General features: G+C 53.4%; 1 long non-coding RNA gene and 1 other non-coding gene across 2 annotated transcripts in view; both read left to right on the plus strand.

Annotated features, from left to right (window-relative positions):
* LOC120499100 overlaps positions 1-14,764 on the plus strand; it is a 31,696-nt gene extending 16,932 nt beyond the window's left edge. The window contains exons 2-3 of the long non-coding RNA XR_005626806.1: positions 11,951-12,114; positions 13,307-14,764. This is a non-coding gene — a long non-coding RNA (uncharacterized LOC120499100). The remainder of the gene's footprint in view (positions 1-11,950; positions 12,115-13,306) is intronic.
* Positions 14,765-16,923: 2,159 nt separating this feature from the next.
* Positions 16,924-16,995, plus strand: TRNAW-CCA. The gene has a single exon. It is a non-coding gene; the product is annotated as a tRNA-Trp (tRNA).
* Positions 16,996-17,457: the final 462 nt, after the last annotated feature.

Genomic DNA, 17,457 nt, shown 5'->3' on the forward strand with positions numbered 1-17,457 from the left:
GGGACTGGAGCTGTTCCATAGGGACTGGAGCTGTTCCATAGGGACTGGGGATGATCCATAGGGACTGGGGGTGGGTGGGTGCTGGGCACGCAGGCCAGGGACCCATGTGGGGGTCCTGCTGTGCCCCCCACACCTCTGGGCTTTCCCCAGCGCAGCACCTGCTCCCAGGGATGGAATTTTGGGATGCTCCGGGGCAGCCCCGTGTTTTGGGATACCGGGGGCCGTGTCACAGGTGGGGCACGCGGTGACCCTTCCCCTCGCCGTTCAGGGGAGATAAAGGAAGGAAATCTCGGGAAAACGCCAGCTCAGAGCTGCCCCGCGCCCCGGGAGCTCTTTGTAGGTCAGAGCCGCTGCAAAGCGCAGCTCAACCCTCCCTGCCTCCCTCCTGGTGAGCCCGGGCTGCTGAGAGCCTGCATTCCCAAGGATTCCGGGGAATCTCCCACCCTCAGCTATCCCGGCAATTAGCAAATTAACAGCGGCTGATGAGCGCGGGGTGCTGGCAGGGGAGGGAGCAGAGGCCGGAGCTTTGCCAGGGCACCGCTGGTGCCACCCCAGATCCTCCCCGGGGATTTCCCCAGGGATCAGCGCCGTGCCCAGCTCCCGGCGGAGCTGCTGCCACCCCGAGCGTGCCACCTTGTCCCGAGCGCTCCTCTCGGTGCCTCCAGAGGCGGAAACTCCGCCGAGAGGGCCCGGGGGGGTGAGGGGACGGCGGGGGAGGAGGGCTGGCAGCCAGACCTTTCTTTGGGCCTTTGTCTGAGCCCACAAAGGCGTCTCTGTTGGGTGAACCTGGCCGAGCATCCCCCGCCCCGGCAGCCAGGTGAGCTCCGGGGGCAGCGGGGCTGCGGCTCCCGCTCCCGGCCGGGTCCCCTGCTGGCCCGAAAAGTCCGATTTTTCAAGAGAAAATCCGCAGGATTTTCTTCTGCGGGGCAGGGGGAGTGCTGCAGGCCGAGGTGAGTGTTTGTCCCTAAAAATGGGATTTATTTGTGCCTAAAAACGGGATTTATTTGTCCCTAAAAATGGGATTTATCTTTCTCCCCAAAAATGGGGTTTATCTTTTCCCCTAAAAGTGGGGTTTATCTTTTCCCCTAAAAATGGGGTTTATCTTTGTCCCTAAAAACGGGATTTATTTGTCCCTGAAAATGGGATTTATCCCGCGGCTGCTCCTCGGAGGGGGTGTGGGATGTGCAGGTGGGAATTTGTGCAGCTCCGTTTGCAGCCAGAGCCGGTCTGTGGGGTTTTTGGGGTTTGTTTGGGATTCTGGAAAGCGGCACAGCGGTGAGGGTGCCAGGTGCTGCCAGGGACGAGGCGGGGCCGGGCCGGGCCACCGGGAGAGGGGAAATCAGCCGTGCCAGGGCTGCTCCCTGGGCACGCCGCCGTGAATCCTGACAGTGGCACCGTGCTTTGGGGCTGTCCCCGCAGTGCCAGCTCGTCCCGGGGTCAGCTCCTGCCGAGAGAGGGAACGTTCCAGGCTGGGATCGCTCCTCCCGACCCGCGGAGAGCCCTGGAGAAGCCACCCCGTGGTGCTGAGGGGGGCTGGGGTGGGAGCCCGGTGTGGTTTTGGGGGAGAACCCAGCCTGGCTTTGTCGGGGAGAGCCCAGCCTGGTTTTGGGATGGGAACCAACCTTGGTTTTAGATTAGGAACCCAGCCTGGTTTTGGGGAGAGAACCCAGCCTGGTTTGGGGTGGGAACCCAGCCTGGCTTTGTGGAGGGGAGCCCAGCCTGGCTTTGGGATGGGAACCAACCTTGGTTTTAGAATGGGAATCCAGCCTGGGTTTGAGGGGAGAACCCAGTGTGGCTTTGGGGTGGGAGCTCAGCCTGGCTTTGGGATTGAAATGAACCCTGGTGTTAGAGTGGGAGCCCAGTGTGGTTTTGGGATGTGAACTCACCCTGGTTTTGGGGTGGGAGCCTGGCTTGGTTTGGTGGGGCGAGCCCAGCCTGGTTTTGGGATGGGAGTTCAGACTGGCTTTGGGATGAGATCTCATCCTGGCCTTGGGATGTGAGCCCAGCCTGGCTTTAGGGTGGAAGCCCCGCCTGGTTTTGGGATGGGAGTTCAACTGGCTTTGGGATGTGAGCCCAGGCTGGCTTTGGGGTGAGATCTCACCCTGGTTTTGGGATGTGAACCCAGCCTGATTTTGGGATGGGAACCCAGCCTGGCCTTGGGGTGAGAGCTCACCCTGGCTTTGGGACCCTGGCCTTGGGATGTGAGCCCAGCCTGCTTTTGGGGTGAGAACCCACTCTCGTTTTGGGATGGGAACCCAGCCTGGCCTTGGGGTGAGAGCTCACCCTGGCTTTGGGATAGGAATCCAACCTGGCTTTGGGGTGGGAGCCCAGCCTGGTTTTGTGGGATGGGAGCCCAGCCTGGCTTTGGGATAGGAACCCGCCCTGGTTTTGGGGTTGTGCTCCCAGCGGATCACGGGGAGGGCGGACAGCTGAGCCCAAAGGGTTGCTCTCCCCCCCATTCTCCCCTCCCTGTCCCCTCCCCTGTCCCCCAGAGCGCTGCCTGCTCCTGCTCAGCCTCTGCTGTGGTCTATGGCTTTTTATTCCTATGTGAGTGCTTTCCCTAACTCATGTAGGGCGAAAAGCCATGGGCTACACGGAGGAGGGACTCCACCTTCCAGGCACCTCCACACCAGCTCCCCGAGCCCCCCGGGAGCCGCTGGGGTTTGTTTGGGGTCAAACAACGAGAGAAAGGGGGCACTGAAGCCTTGCAGGGCCTTACCGGAGGGGTGGGGACACAAAAGGCGCCCGGGGGTGGCGGGGCCGTCCCCATTCAGGGAGAGGTTTTTGTTTTTTTGGCATTTTGGAGCTTTTCCCACACGGTTCAAAGCATCCCCACCTGCATCCCCCCTGAATAAAAGCGCCAGGAGGAGGCCAAGGGCATTTCCAAGGGCATTCCCGAGGGTGGTGGCAGCAGCCCTGAGCGGGGGGAGAAGGGGGTTCAGGGAAATTTGGGCTCCTCAGCCCGGACAGAGCTGGGGCCACCCGGTTTGTGGCAGGCAGGGCTGTCCCCACGGCTGCCGGGAGGTGGTGGCCCGGCCGGTGTCACGAGGGTGGTGAGGGGAGGTGGCGGCCGGGAGCAGGACGGGGTTAATCCCAGGGCAGGGCTCGGCAAATCCGGACTTTGTGAAAGTGCAAAGGCAGAGTCTGCTGGGCCTGGGGGGTGGGAGAGGAGGGGGGGCTGCAGATCCCACTGCCATGGACCCCATTCCTGCAGATCCCACTGCCATGGACCCCATTCCTGCTGATCCCACTGCCATGGACCCCATTCCTGCAGATCCCACCCCACAGACCCCATTCCTGCAGATCCCACTGCCATGGACCCCATTCCTGCTGATCCTATCTCACAGACCCCAATTCCTGCAGATCCCATTTACCCAAACCCCATTTACACAGATCCCACCCCACAGACCCCATTTAAACAGACCTGATCCCACAGATCCCATTCCTGCAGATCCCACCCTATAGATCCCACCCCACAGACCCCATTTACCCAAACCCCATCCCACAGACCCCATTCCATTCCTACAGATCCCATCCCACTGACCCCATTTACACAAACCCCATCCCACAGACCCCATTCCAGCTGATCCCACCCCACAGACCCCATTCCCCCATCCCATTCCTACAGCTCCCATCCCATTCCTGCAGATCCCACCCTATAGATCCCATTCCCGCTGACCCCACCCCACAGACCCCATTCCAGCTGATCCTATCACACAGATGCCACCCCACAGACCCCATTTACCCAAACCCCACTTACACAGACCCCATTCCTGCAGATCCCGCCCCACCGACCCCATTTACACAAACCCCACCCCACAAACCTGACCCCACAGACCCCATTCCCGCTGATCCCACCCCACAGACCCCACAGACCCCATTCCTGCAGCCCCCACCAACCCTGTGGGGTTCCACCCCCCCCTCCCCGAGCAGGAAACGAGCAATTTCTCCCTCCTTTAGTTTTTCTTTTCTCACTTCCTGAGCTTTGACTCATTTGGGTGTCAGGCTTTCAAGTTTATTTCACCAGCCTGGAATGCATCTTTAAAAATAATAGTCCTTGGAGGGGGAAAAAAAAAAAAAAGGGAAAAAAGCTGAGGTTCAGCTGTAATCCCATGACTCAAGGAGGTGTGGAAGGAAGAAAATCATGAAATCCCATGAGTTCCAACAATGAAAGCAGGAGAGCTGGCACATAAATCATCAAAACCAAACACCATCCGTCAAAATGAAAGGAATTAAGCCAATCTCGCCGGGCTGTTTTAACAAACCCCATCCCACAGACCCCATTCCAGCTGATCCCACCCCACAGACCCCATTCCCCCATCCCATTCCTACAGCTCCCATCCCATTCCTGCAGATCCCACCCTATAGATCCCATTCCCGCTGACCCCACCCCACAGACCCCATTCCAGCTGATCCTATCACACAGATGCCACCCCACAGACCCCATTTACCCAAACCCCACTTACACAGACCCCATTCCTGCAGATCCCGCCCCACCGACCCCATTTACACAAACCCCACCCCACAAACCTGACCCCACAGACCCCATTCCCGCTGATCCCACCCCACAGACCCCACAGACCCCATTCCTGCAGCCCCACCAACCCATGACTCAAGGAGGTGTGGAAGGAAGAAAATCATGAAATCCCATGAGTTCCAACAATGAAAGCAGGAGAGCTGGCACATAAATCATCAAAACCAAACACCATCCGTCAAAATGAAAGGAATTAAGCCAATCTCGCCGGGCTGTTTTAATTATTTTTTAATGAGGATTTGCTCATTCAGAAAATTCACCCGTGACAATGCCTGCCCCGAGCCATTCAGGGGGACACGCTTGGCTTGGCCCCTCCAGCCCCGCCCGGGGCTGCTCCAAACGGGAATGGGATCCTGGAATGAGGGTGCTGAGGAGAGGAGAGCGGGGCCAAGCAACCCAAACCACCCCAGGTTTGGTCATTCTGCTTTGTTACACCCCAAAACGTTGTGGTGGGGGAGAAAATCCTCTCAGGATGGTCCTTGCTGTCACCTCGGGGATCCCTGGAAGCAAAATCCTCTCAGTGGATCATGTGGAATGATTCACACAAATCAAATTTGGTGGGAAGGGACCTTAAAGCTCTTCCCAGGTTGCTCCAAGCCCCGTCCAACCCCACCCTGGACACGTCCAGGGATGGGGTAACCCCAAATACAGCTGGACACACCAGCTCCCAAATTCATCCCAAGTTTTGGAATGCGCAGGCACGGAGGCAGCAGCTCCCAATTTCCATGGAAATTTTGGCTCAGGAATGTGCAGGCATGGAGCATCAGCTCCCAAATTCAGCCCAAATTTTGGCTCAGGGATGTGCAGGCACCAAGCACGAGCTCCCAAATTCATCCCAAGTTATGGAACGCGCAGGCACAGAGGCAGCAGCTCCGAAATTCAGCCCAAATTTTGGCTCAGCAATATGCAGGCATGGAGCATCAGCTCCCAAATTCATCCCAAATATTGGAATGTGCAGGCACAGAGGCAGCAGCTCCCAAATTCATCCCAAATATTGGAATGTGCGGGCACAGAGGCAGCAGCTCCCAAATTTTGGCTCAGGAATGTGCAGGCATGGAGCATCAGTTCCCAAATTCAGTACAAATTTTGGGTCAGGAATGTATAGACATGGAGCATCAGCTCCCAAATTCATCCCAAATATTGGAATGTGCAGGCACGGAGCACCAGCTCCCAAATTTTGGCTCAGGAATGTGCAGGCATGGAGCATCAGTTCCCAAATTCAGTACAAATTTTGACTCAGGAATGTGCAGGCATGGAGCATCAGTTCCCAAATTCAGTACAAATTTTGACTCGGGAATGTATAGACATGGAGCATCAGTTCCCAAATTCAGTACAAATTTTGGAATGTGCAGGCACGGAGCACCAGCTCCCAAACTCAGCCCACATTTTGGAATGTGCAGCTCCCAAATTCCATCTGGGATGAGGACGGGCAGCGCAGGGAAGCAGCAGCACCTTCCTGCTGGGTCACCCAGCCCCGCTGCTCCCGCTGCCAGGGGAGCATTTGGGTGCCAATTGTGAATATTTTAATTATAGCCAGATGATAACGAGCAGAAAAGTGGAGTTTTTCAATCAAAAAATCACAGCCCCTCTGGGGGGGTTGGTGCTCTCATGGGATTTTCCAGGGGGGGAAATGATGCTCAGGAGGAGCCTGGGGGGTTTTGGGGCTCAACCCTGGCTCAGAATGCTCGGAGAGATTAAAATCCAGGTTAAATCCTGAATCCTCGAGCCAAGCCAGGCCTGGCTTTGATCCGTGCCTGGGTGTTAGGAGTTGTTGTTGGATATTTCGCCTCAGAGGGTTCAGTTCCTCGAGTGCTGATCCCAGCCCAAATCTGGGCTTTGGGAACAGCCGGGAGAAGCTTTGCACTGACAACTCCCCGGCGGGACAATAAAAAAGGCAAAAAAGACACAAATCTGGGAATTATTTATCCAGCTCTGCCCTGGGTGGGGAATTAGGGCTGCACCGGTTGTGCCACCGAGCACCTTCCTCCTCCTCCTCCTCCTCCTCCTCCTCCTCCCGGCTGCCTGGGAATGGATTATTTAGGAACTGGTGAGGCCACCGGTGCTGAGTCAGCCCCGAGCTAATGAACACCCCGGCTGCCCATTTGAAATTTATTGCACCTATTAATTACAACCATTAGCTGCAGCCAGTGAAATTTTTATAATGAGGACCCTGGCGACTTTGCCTGGCTAGCAGCAAATTAACTGTGTGGGGGGAAGAATCAATGGCATCAGCAGACTTTACAGAAGCGATGTTTTAATTAGCGATTCTCTGCAAACATGCCAGGCAACATCTTCTCCCTTCATTATCTCCCCTTAAAGGGATGGTGCTGCTTTTCAGGTCGGTTTTATCCCCTCCTCTGGCTCCTCTGTTGTTGGGTTTTTAATGCTCGGCTGCTCATTAGAGAAGCAGCTTTGAAGTGAGGCTTGGCTCAGGACTGGTTTTAAGCAGCAAAAAGTCTGAGTTTTTTTGTTTTTTTTGTTTTTTTTTTTTTAATTTTTGGGGAGAAAAAAAAAAAAAAAGCCAGGCTAGGAAATAATGGGTTTAAACATCTTCTCCCTTCATTATCTCCCCTTAAAGGGATGGTGCTGCTTTTCAGGTCGGTTTTATCCCCTCCTCTGGCTCCTCTGTTGTTGGGTTTTTAATGCTCGGCTGCTCATTAGAGAAGCAGCTTTGAAGTGAGGCTTGGCTCAGGACTGGTTGTAAGCAGCAAAAAGTCTGAGGGTTTTTTTTTTTATTTTTTTTTTAATTTTTGGGGAGAAAAAAAATAAAAAGCCAGGCTAGGAAATAATGGGTTTGAAAAGTTGGCTGGAGAAATGCTAAATTGGATGGATTTTGGGGCTGGGAGGAAGGGGAGGATGAGGAGTGTGGGAAAGGGGTTGTGTCCACACAGGGAGAGAATGTCCCAACAGAGTTCTGGGATGCAGGAGCTGAACTTTGGATGCTTAGAAATCAAAGGAACAAAAAATCCCAGGCAAAACTCTGTGCAGGGAGCATCCCCATCACCCAGAAGAGGCCGGGATGCAGCAGTGAAGGCCCAGCTGTGACTTTTCCATGGGGGCTCTGCTCAGGGGATTTAAAAACCAGGCTGATGATCCCAAAATCATCAGTCCCTCCTGAAACTCTTGGCTTTGGGTATGGATGGAGCAGTTATCACAAAAAGCAAAGGAATTTTTTCCCCCCTCTGTTTCATCACAAATAATTTCATTCCATTCTGCTCCTGCAAAAATCACAGCCCGGATTCCATTGGTAAATAATCTCCTTTCCCAAGGAAAGAGCCCGGCAGCAAAAGGCAGCTCTGAAATCTGGGGCTTCGAATGCAAAACTTGTTGTTTTTTCCAAGAGAGTCCCTAAAAAGTTAATTTTTTAAAGAAGGTGTCTCCCAGAAATAGGAAAGCTGAGGGAGAAAAATCACTGGAATGAAAGGTGGTGGTGCCTGAGCATCCCACCAGGGGCTGTGTCACCTGGGTGCTGCGTTTGCAGGAATGCCCTGATGGCAGCAGGAGAGATGGATCTGACTCCGTGCTCTCAGAAGGCAAATTTATTACTTTATGATATTGTATTATAAAGAATGCTATACTATATTAAAGAATACAGACAGGATACGGAATGCTAAAAGATAATAATGAAAACTCGTGACTCTTTCCAGAGCTTGGCCCCAATTGGCCAAAGAGTGAAAATAATTCACAATAGAACTCAAAGAAACAACCAGTGGGTGAACCATCCCCAAACACATCCCACACGAGCACAACACGGGAGAAGCAAATGAGACAAGAATTGTTTTCCTTTTTCTCTGAGGCCTCTCAGCTTCCCAGGAGAAAAATCCTGGGCGAAGGGATTATTTCAGAGAATGGGAATGCCACCCCTGGGGGTGTCAGCAGAGCCACCCCTGCTGCCCTTCCCTTCCCTCCTGGTGCCAGCAGCTTCCTGGATGTCCAGCACACCCCAGGGAAACGGGAATTGCTGGATTGAGGAGCAGACTGGGTCCAGCTGCTTCAGAAAGACATTTTTCCGGGCTCAGGGAAAGCGACGTGATGAAAGTGAGCGTGCTGATTGCAGACAGCTCCCAATTCATCACTGTGACAGCCACAAACACGGCCCGGGGTGCTGCGCTTGACTGAAGAGAATTCTCCAGCTTTACATTTTTAATGCTCCGCTCGTTTGCTCAGTTTTATCCCGAGGATCCTCTGCCTTGAATGGAAAGGGCAGCGTGGGGCTGGGGAGCCTGCCCGGCCCTTGCAAATCACCCAGGCCTCCTGTCAGCTCATTTCAGCTTTTTTTCATTATTCCTTGCTCCTCCACCATCCCTTTTCCCACCTTTTGAAGGGGAGCAGGAGCGTCAGCCTCAGCTCACACGAGCACAACACGGGAGAAGCAAATGAGACAAGAATTGTTTTCCTTTTTCTCTGAGGCCTCTCAGCTTCCCAGGAGAAAAATCCTGGGCGAAGGGATTATTTCAGAGAATGGGAATGCCACCCCTGGGGGTGTCAGCAGAGCCACCCCTGCTGCCCTTCCCTTCCCTCCTGGTGCCAGCAGCTTCCTGGATGTCCAGCACACCCCAGGGAAACGGGAATTGCTGGATTGAGGAGCAGACTGGGTCCAGCTGCTTCAGAAAGACATTTTTCCGGGCTCAGGGAAAGCGACGTGATGAAAGTGAGCGTGCTGATTGCAGACAGCTCCCAATTCATCACTGTGACAGCCACAAACACGGCCCGGGGTGCTGCGCTTGACTGAAGAGAATTCTCCAGCTTTACATTTTTAATGCTCCGCTCGTTTGCTCAGTTTTATCCCGAGGATCCTCTGCCTTGAATGGAAAGGGCAGCGCGGGGCTGGGGAGCCTGCCCGGCCCTTGCAAATCACCCAGGCCTCCTGTCAGCTCATTTCAGCTTTTTTTCATTATTCCTTGCTCCTCCACCATCCCTTTTCCCACCTTTTGAAGGGGAGCAGGAGCGTCAGCCTCAGCTGGGCTCCTCCATTCTGCGGGGCTCATTCATCATTGTCCCTGCCTGAATGGGAGGCAGAGGGTCAGCCTGAAAAGCCCGAGCGCCACAAACCCCTCTAAACGTCTCAATAGGTCCCTGCCGGGGTCCCAGGAGACCCCCCAGGCTCTCGGGGTGGTTTTGTGTCTGCAAAAGATGAGGGGGGGACACGGGGACGTGGGGTGGCGCAGGGCACCCCTGGGGACCTGCCTGGGAGGTCTGGGACTTGTCAGGGTATTGTGGCCAGCGTTCTTTAATTTGATTTTTAAACAGCCCCGGAGCGAGGAGAGGATGGGCCAAAGCCGGGCTCAGGGAGCAAAGGGGTAAAAAATACTTTTTACCGTATCCTCTTCCCCTTTTTTTACAAATTATTTATAAATCTCCTCGCTCTCCGTGCCGCTCCTGCACAAAGGGAACCTCACCCTGGTGCTCCAGGAGCTCCCGAATTTGGGAGCCCCACGGTTCCCAGATGGCCTCGGGAGGGAATTCAAAGGGATTTTGGGGGGCTTTGTGCTGCAGCTGGGCCCCTCGGAAAGGGGGAAAAGGGGAGGGTGGGGATGTGGCATCGCTGTCACCTCTGTCACCGCCGGGGCTGCTTCGTTTCCTCCCAGCCGGGAATTCGGGCTGCTCCAAAAGGGGGGTCCCAGGGGTGTGGGATGAGAAAAGGGGGATCCAGGGGTGTGGGATGGGAAAAGGGGGATCCAGGGTGTGGGATAGGAAAGGGGGTCCCAGGGATATGGGATGAGGAAGTGGGGTCCCAGGGATTTGGGATGGGAAGGGAGGATCCCCCAGAGCCCCAGGGGCTGACAGTGCCCCAAACCCTGCTGGCTGCCCTCGCTCCCCGTGCCCATTTCGCCGATCCCCCTGAGCAGCAGAACGGCCTTTTTTGGGGTAAAATCATCTGCAAACGGCGCAGGACGACAAACAGGGGAGCTGCCAGCCCCGGCAGTGCCCAAGGCCGCGTTGGGCAGGGCCTGGAGCTCCCTGGGAGGGTGGAAAAGGTGTCCCTGCCATGGCAGGGGTGGCATGGATGGGCTTCAAGGTCCCTCCCCACCCAAACCAGTCTGGGATTCCGTGGTTTGATAAAAAGCTGGAAATTCGAGCAAGGAGTGAAGGAAGCTTTGCCTTCAGACAGCATTTCTGCCAGGGTTTGTTATTTATTTAAAACCCCCAGCCTTGCATTTGCATTCTGTCACCGCCGGGGCTGCTTCGTTTCCTCCCAGCCGGGAATTCGGGCTGCTCCAAAAGGGGGGTCCCAGGGGTGTGGGATGGGAAAAGGGGGATCCAGGGTGTGGGATGGGAAAGGGGGATCCCAGGCTTGTAGGATGGGAAGGGGAGTCCCAGGGGTGTGGGATGAGAAAAGGGGGATCCAGGGGTGTGGGATGGGAAAAGGGGGATCCAGGGTGTGGGATAGGAAAGGGGGTCCCAGGGATATGGGATGAGGAAGTGGGGTCCCAGGGATTTGGGATGGGAAGGGAGGATCCCCCAGAGCCCCAGGGGCTGACAGTGCCCCAAACCCTGCTGGCTGCCCTCGCTCCCCGTGCCCATTTCGCCGATCCCCCTGAGCAGCAGAGCTGCCTTTTTTGGGGTAAAATCATCTGCAAACGGCGCAGGACGACAAACAGGGGAGCTGCCAGCCCCGGCAGTGCCCAAGGCCGCGTTGGGCAGGGCCTGGAGCTCCCTGGGAGGGTGGAAAAGGTGTCCCTGCCATGGCAGGGGTGGCATGGATGGGCTTCAAGGTCCCTCCCCACCCAAACCAGTCTGGGATTCCGTGGTTTGATAAAAAGCTGGAAATTCGAGCAAGGAGTGAAGGAAGCTTTGCCTTCAGACAGCATTTCTGCCAGGGTTTGTTATTTATTTAAAACCCCCAGCCTTGCATTTGCATAATTACATTTTGCAGCTGTTGGGCCGTGGCGTGGGCTGGGCTTTGGGGCGGTTTTTTATCTGCAAAAAAACCCCAAAAAACCGGACACAAAGAGGGGGAATTGGGTCCCAGCTGAGCCTTTTGTGCCGGAGCCCGGGGCCGGGGCGGTCCCGGGGCTCCCGAGCTCCACCGGGAGCTGCAATCCCGCTGCTCCCGGGGCAGAGACGGGCTGGGGTCTGCTGGGCTTGGGAGGGGAATTCGGGAGAGAGGGGAAAGGGGAAAGGGGAAAAGGGGAAAAGGGGAAAAGGGGGAAAGGGGAAAAGGGAAAGGAAAGGAAAGGAAAGGAAAGGAAAGGAAAGGAAAGGAAAGGAAAGGAAAGGAAAGGAAAGGAAAGGAAAGGAAAGGAAAGGAAAGGAAACAAAGGAAGGAAGGAAGGAAGGAAGGAAGGAAGGAAGGAAGGAAGGAAGGAAGGAAGGAAGGAAGGAAGGATCCCAGTGCCAGGTGATGCCCCATTTTTGGGATCTGGGGGCTCTGCTCCCCAGCTGCTGCCCTGCCTCCTCTCCTGTCCCCTCCAGGTCTCCGGTGTCGCTCTCCTGCTCCCGGTGATGCCCCAGTTCACCTTCGCCTGTTTCTGCGGCCTCCACGGCTTCTGCAAGATGAAGAGGAAGAAGGAAGAGGCCGGCGGGGGGCAGGAGACGGCCGTGTGAGGGGCGGCCCCCCGGACCCCTCCTGCCCCTCGGTACGCCGGGGAACCTCGGTGTCTCCTTCTCCCCTCCCCGAGGAGCAGCTCCGGGGGGTCAGCTCTGCCTGCCCCCCTGGGGGTGTCTGCGGGGTTTTGGGGGCTCAGGGGCTGAAATAAAGTGTGTTGGGGGTGCTGGGGGCAGGGGAAGGGAGCTGAGTGGTCAGGGGCTGGGGGAGCACGGGAGAGCTGTGTGATCTGCTCAGTTATCCCACAGATTCTCCATTTGTCCTAGAGATTCTCCATTCATCCCACAAATTCCCCATTTATCCCACAGATTCCCCATTTATCCCACAGATTCTCACTTTTGTCCTGCACGTTTTCCATTTATTCCCCATATTCTCTCCATTTATCCCACAGATTCCCCATTTATCCCACAGATTCTCACTTTTGTCCTGCACGTTTTCCATTTATTCCCCATATTCTCTCCATTTATCCCACAGATTCCCCATTTATCCCACAGATTCTCTAATTTATCCCACAGATTCTCCATTTATCCCACAGATTCTCCATTCACCCAACAGATTATCCATTTATCCCATAGATTCTCCATTGATCCCACAGATCCTCCTGTTTATCCTGCAGAATGTCTCACTCATCCCACAGATTCCCCATTTATCCCACAGATTCTCTAATTTATCCCACAGATTCTCCATTTATCCCACAGATTCTCCATTCACCCAACAGATTATCCATTTATCCCATAGATTCTCCATTCATTCATCCTGCAGATTTATCCATAGATTTATCCATTTATCCCACAGATCCTCCTATTTACCCCACATATTCTTTCATCCCACAGATTCTCACATTTATCCCACACGTTCTCCATTGATCCCACAAATTCCCCATTGATCCCACAGATTCCCTATTTATCCTGTAGATTCTCCATTTATCCCACAGGTTCTCCATTCACCCCACAGATTATCCATTTATCCCATAGATTCTCCATTGATCCCACAGATCCTCCCGTTTATCCTGCAGAATGTCTCACTCATCCCACAGATTCCCCATTTATCCCCCAGATTCCCCATTTATCCCACAGATTCTCTAATTTATCCCACAGATTCTCCATTTTCCCCACAAATTCCCCATTTATCCCCCAGATTCCCCATTTATCCCCCAGATTCCCCATTTATCCCCCAGATTCCCCATTTATCCCCCAGAATCTCTCACTATTTCCTCTCCCCAGGCTCCCCGGGGCAGAGCCGATCCCGCCCCGACCTCGCTGGGGATGTCACCCAGGTGCCACCGGGGATGTCACCCAGGTGCCACCGCCACCCTCCCTGATCCCGCCGGGACCCGGAATTCCCTGTCCCCCACCCAGCTCCAGCAAATCCCAGCAGACAGAGCCGGAAAAATCCCAAAAACCGGCCCAGGGCTGCACAATGCCCGGAGCAGCTCGGCCTCCCCATCGCGGATCCTGCTGGAATTCCTACAAATCCCAGCGCCGTGGATTCCTGCTGTTCATGGGAAGAGCCTCCGGCTCCTCGGGAAGGCAGAAAGAGGAATTTATTTATTTATTCCCAGCAGCAATAATCCTTTTTAACCCCATCACAGCAAGGAAAGGATCCAGCTTCCCTCGGAGCTGCCCTGCTCACGTTCCCACCGGGAATTTCGGCAATTCCTGCATCCTGGTGGCAGCCAAGAGATAAAAAACAAACCAAAAAAACCCCTTTTTAAATATTTTTCTCACGTGGTCAAAGCTCTCCCTTCTCCCTTCCACAGGGAGGATTTATTCCAGGTATTCCCAGTCTTCCAGCAGGCCAAAATAATTGGTGGCTGCCCCAAAAATCGGAGTTTTTCCGAATGTGATGCCAAGGACAAAGCTCCAGGTGGGCTCAGGGAGCTCCAGTTCTTTGGGAAACGCTGACTTTGTCCTGTTCCTATTTTTGCACATCAGCAGAGCCTCCCCTGTTCCACCTTTGCATCCCCAGCGCTGCCCTTGGCGAGGACTTCTGGGATCAGCTCTGGGCCAAAAAACACCCCAAAATCCAAGGAAGTTGGTGGAACTCCAAGAGAATTTCCTGAATGTAACTTTATTTTTGCACAAGGGTTTGTGGTGGCCGCACGAGGGATGTGTTTAAGGATTTAAAGAAATTGGGATTAATCCCTGCTCTGGAAATGGTCACGGGTGTAAAGATAAGGGTGGAATTCCAGCCTTGTTTTATTCCAGGATAAATCCACAGGGACACTGAGATGCGTGGGAAAAGATTAATTCTAGAGAAACCAGCGTGGACTGACTCCCATCCCTCCGATTTCTCCTGTTTCTCCAGGTTTTTCCTATGCAAAAACACACAAAAAACCAGCAAAAACAAAGCCAGGCCAGCAGCAGGTCCTGACTCAACAAAGCCCGGCTTAAACCTCAGGCTTTGCTTTGGGGTTTTGCTCCACCCCATCGATTTTCCTGATTCCAGCCTGGATCGATCCCTAGCCAGGAGGGAAAGGCTCAGAATTCTCCTTGCAGCCTCTCCTGGCAGGGATCAAAGGGTTAAATCTCTTTTTATTGTCCTTTTTTTATCCCTGCTGCCCGGATTTCTTTGGGAAAGGACTCCCAGGGTGTTCCTCGGGAGCCTCCCAGCCCAGGAGCCATAGGAATCTGTACTGTACATTTATTTTTTGGGGTTTTTTTTGGGGGGGAATAAAAGTGGTTTTTGTAAATAAGCACAGGCGTCTTCCACGCACAGAGCAGAGTGCTTCCTTTAGGAATTCCTATGCTAGAAGAACAAATAAATAAAATATTTAATGATAAATAAATTAATAAATAATTTTAAAAAGAAATAAAATATTTATGGTAATTTTTGGAGCGTGGGGTTTATGGTCGTTCGGAGCTGAGGGGTTTTGCTCCCTCTTTCTCTTGGCTGGTTCTTCAAAACCAACCCCAAAATTCACCTTTCAAAAGAGTCCTGAAATTCAAATTCCCGATGTTTGGGAGTGGGATGGATGTGGGGAAGGGCACAGGGGGTAAAGGATAAACCAACCCCACAGCAACTCCTGGGGTGCCAGGAAAGCTCCCAGCGGGTTAATTGGAGTAATTAATTATTGGGCTCCATCCTAACGAGCACGGCTGGCCGGGATTTATCGCGGTCCTGGAGGATTTTCTGCCGTGATCCATCGAGTCCTGGGGGATCCCCCTTCCCAGAAGGATTTGGGGAATGTCCCTGCTCTCCTCGGGGAGGGATCCAGGAGCAGCAGGAGGGATCCAGGGGGGATCCAGGAGGGATCCAGGGGGGATCCAGGGGGGATCCAGGGAAGGATCCAGGAGGGATCCAGGGGGGATCATCCAGAAGGGATCCATGGAGGGATCCAGGGAAGGATCCAGGGAAGGATCCAGGAGGGATCCAGGGAGGGATCCAGGGGGGGATCCAGGGAAGGATCCAGGAGGGATCCAGGGAGGGATCCAGGAGGGATCAAGGAGGGATCCAGGGGGGATCCAGGAGCAGCAGGGAGGGATCCAGGAGGGATCCAGGGAAGGATCCAGGGACATTGGGAAGGGATCCAGGAAGAGCAGGGAGAGGTTCAGGAATAGCAGGAACGGATCCAGGAGAATCAAGGAGGGATCCAGGGACACAAAGGAGAGATCCAGGAGATCCAAGAGGGATCCAGGAACTGCAGAGGGATCCACGAGAATCAGGGAGGGATCCATGAACATCAGGGAATGATCCAGGGACACCAGGGAGGGATCCAGGAGAATCAGGAAAGGATGCACCACGCTCCATTTCACACCCGGGGATTCCAGCTCATCCCAAAGCCTTGGGAGCTTTCTCAGGGACACAGGTTAAGGGCAGAGCTCCCCTGGGGGTCCGGGCTTCTCAGGGCAGGCAGAGAAATCTTTATTTTATTAATAAAGGATTCTTTTATCATAGAATTCTTCTGTGTTTTATATATTATATATAATATATACATTATTTCCATTATATATATAGTATATAATATAGATTATATCTATTGTATAAAATGGATAGAATATATATTCTATATCCTATATTGTTATGCATTGTCCTATATTATTATATATAATATATTATGACAATTACTTAATTAATAATGAATGTATTATTTATTCTGCATATAATTATTTTGTATATTATATATTATGTATAATATAATATAATATATATTATATTATATTATATTATATTATATTATATTATATTATATCATATCATATCATATCATATTATATTATATTATGTATTATATATCATAGTATATATAATATATTATATAATATTATGCTAATTATAATTATATTAATAATTAATTTTAATATTATTTTATTGCTAATGAAATTAATTATCTAATTAATTATTATGAATTGTATATTTATGATTAATAAATGAGTAACAACTATTGTTTCCTTGTATAAATAACAAACAGCGCTGGGTTCCAGCAGGCTCCGGGCGCCCCCGCTCTCCGCACGCCCCGGGCCCTTTTCCGTGCGCGGCCCCTTTAAACCCGCACAGCCCACCGCGGGCCAGGGGGGGATTCCTGCTCCGCGCCGCTGCTGCGCGCAGCCGGTTGGGCCGCGCCACCCCTCCGCGGGCGGTGGTACAGCCCACAGGGGGCGTGGCCAGCGCGGCGGGCGGGCTCGGAGCCCTCAGGGCGGCGCGGCCGCTGCCGTGGGGCCGTCCCGGGGAACCGGGGCGTGCTGAGCGCGGAGCTTCCAATGTGCGGAGAGCTCCCGGTGTGCGGGAGCTCCTGGTGTGCGGGGAATTCCCGGCGTGCGGAGATTCCCGGTGTGCGGCGGGAGTCAGCGCGGGGGCGGCGCCGAGGGTTTAAGAGCTCGGGCGGCGGTGGCGCTGCCGGGACCTCGTGGCGCAACGGTAGCGCGTCTGACTCCAGATCAGAAGGCTGCGTGTTCGAATCACGTCGGGGTCAGGGCGCCCCTGGGCGCTCCTTTTTCACCGCGCAGGAAGAAAATCCTGAAAAATAAAAAATCTGCGATTCAAGGGATTTTTTCAGCCTTTGGTTCAAGGGGTTTGGGGTGCAGAGCCAGCAGGTTTGGGGTGAATGCTCTGCAGTGGCTTCTCGTTGTGTTTTATTTTTGCCCCCTGAAGGAGGGCAGGGTGGGAAGAAATATTATTAAAAAAAATTAATTCATTTAAAAATTATATTTATTATAAACCCCATTCAAATCCACAGCTCAAAGCTGCTTCCACTCCACGAGCTGTAGCTGATTTGGGATGGGTTTTGGGACAATTTTTGTGTGGTTTTGGGATGGATTTTGGGATGGTTTTTGGGGTGGTTTTGGGATAGGTTTGGATGGGGTTTTGGGGTTGCTTTTGAGGTGATTTTTGGGATGGCTTTGGGATGTTTTAGAGTGGTTTTGGGATGATTTTG

The sequence above is a fragment of the Passer montanus genome, unplaced genomic scaffold (assembly GCF_014805655.1).
Source record: "Passer montanus isolate IOZ18808 unplaced genomic scaffold, ASM1480565v1 scaffold157, whole genome shotgun sequence".
Taxonomy (NCBI): Eukaryota; Metazoa; Chordata; class Aves; order Passeriformes; family Passeridae; genus Passer; species Passer montanus.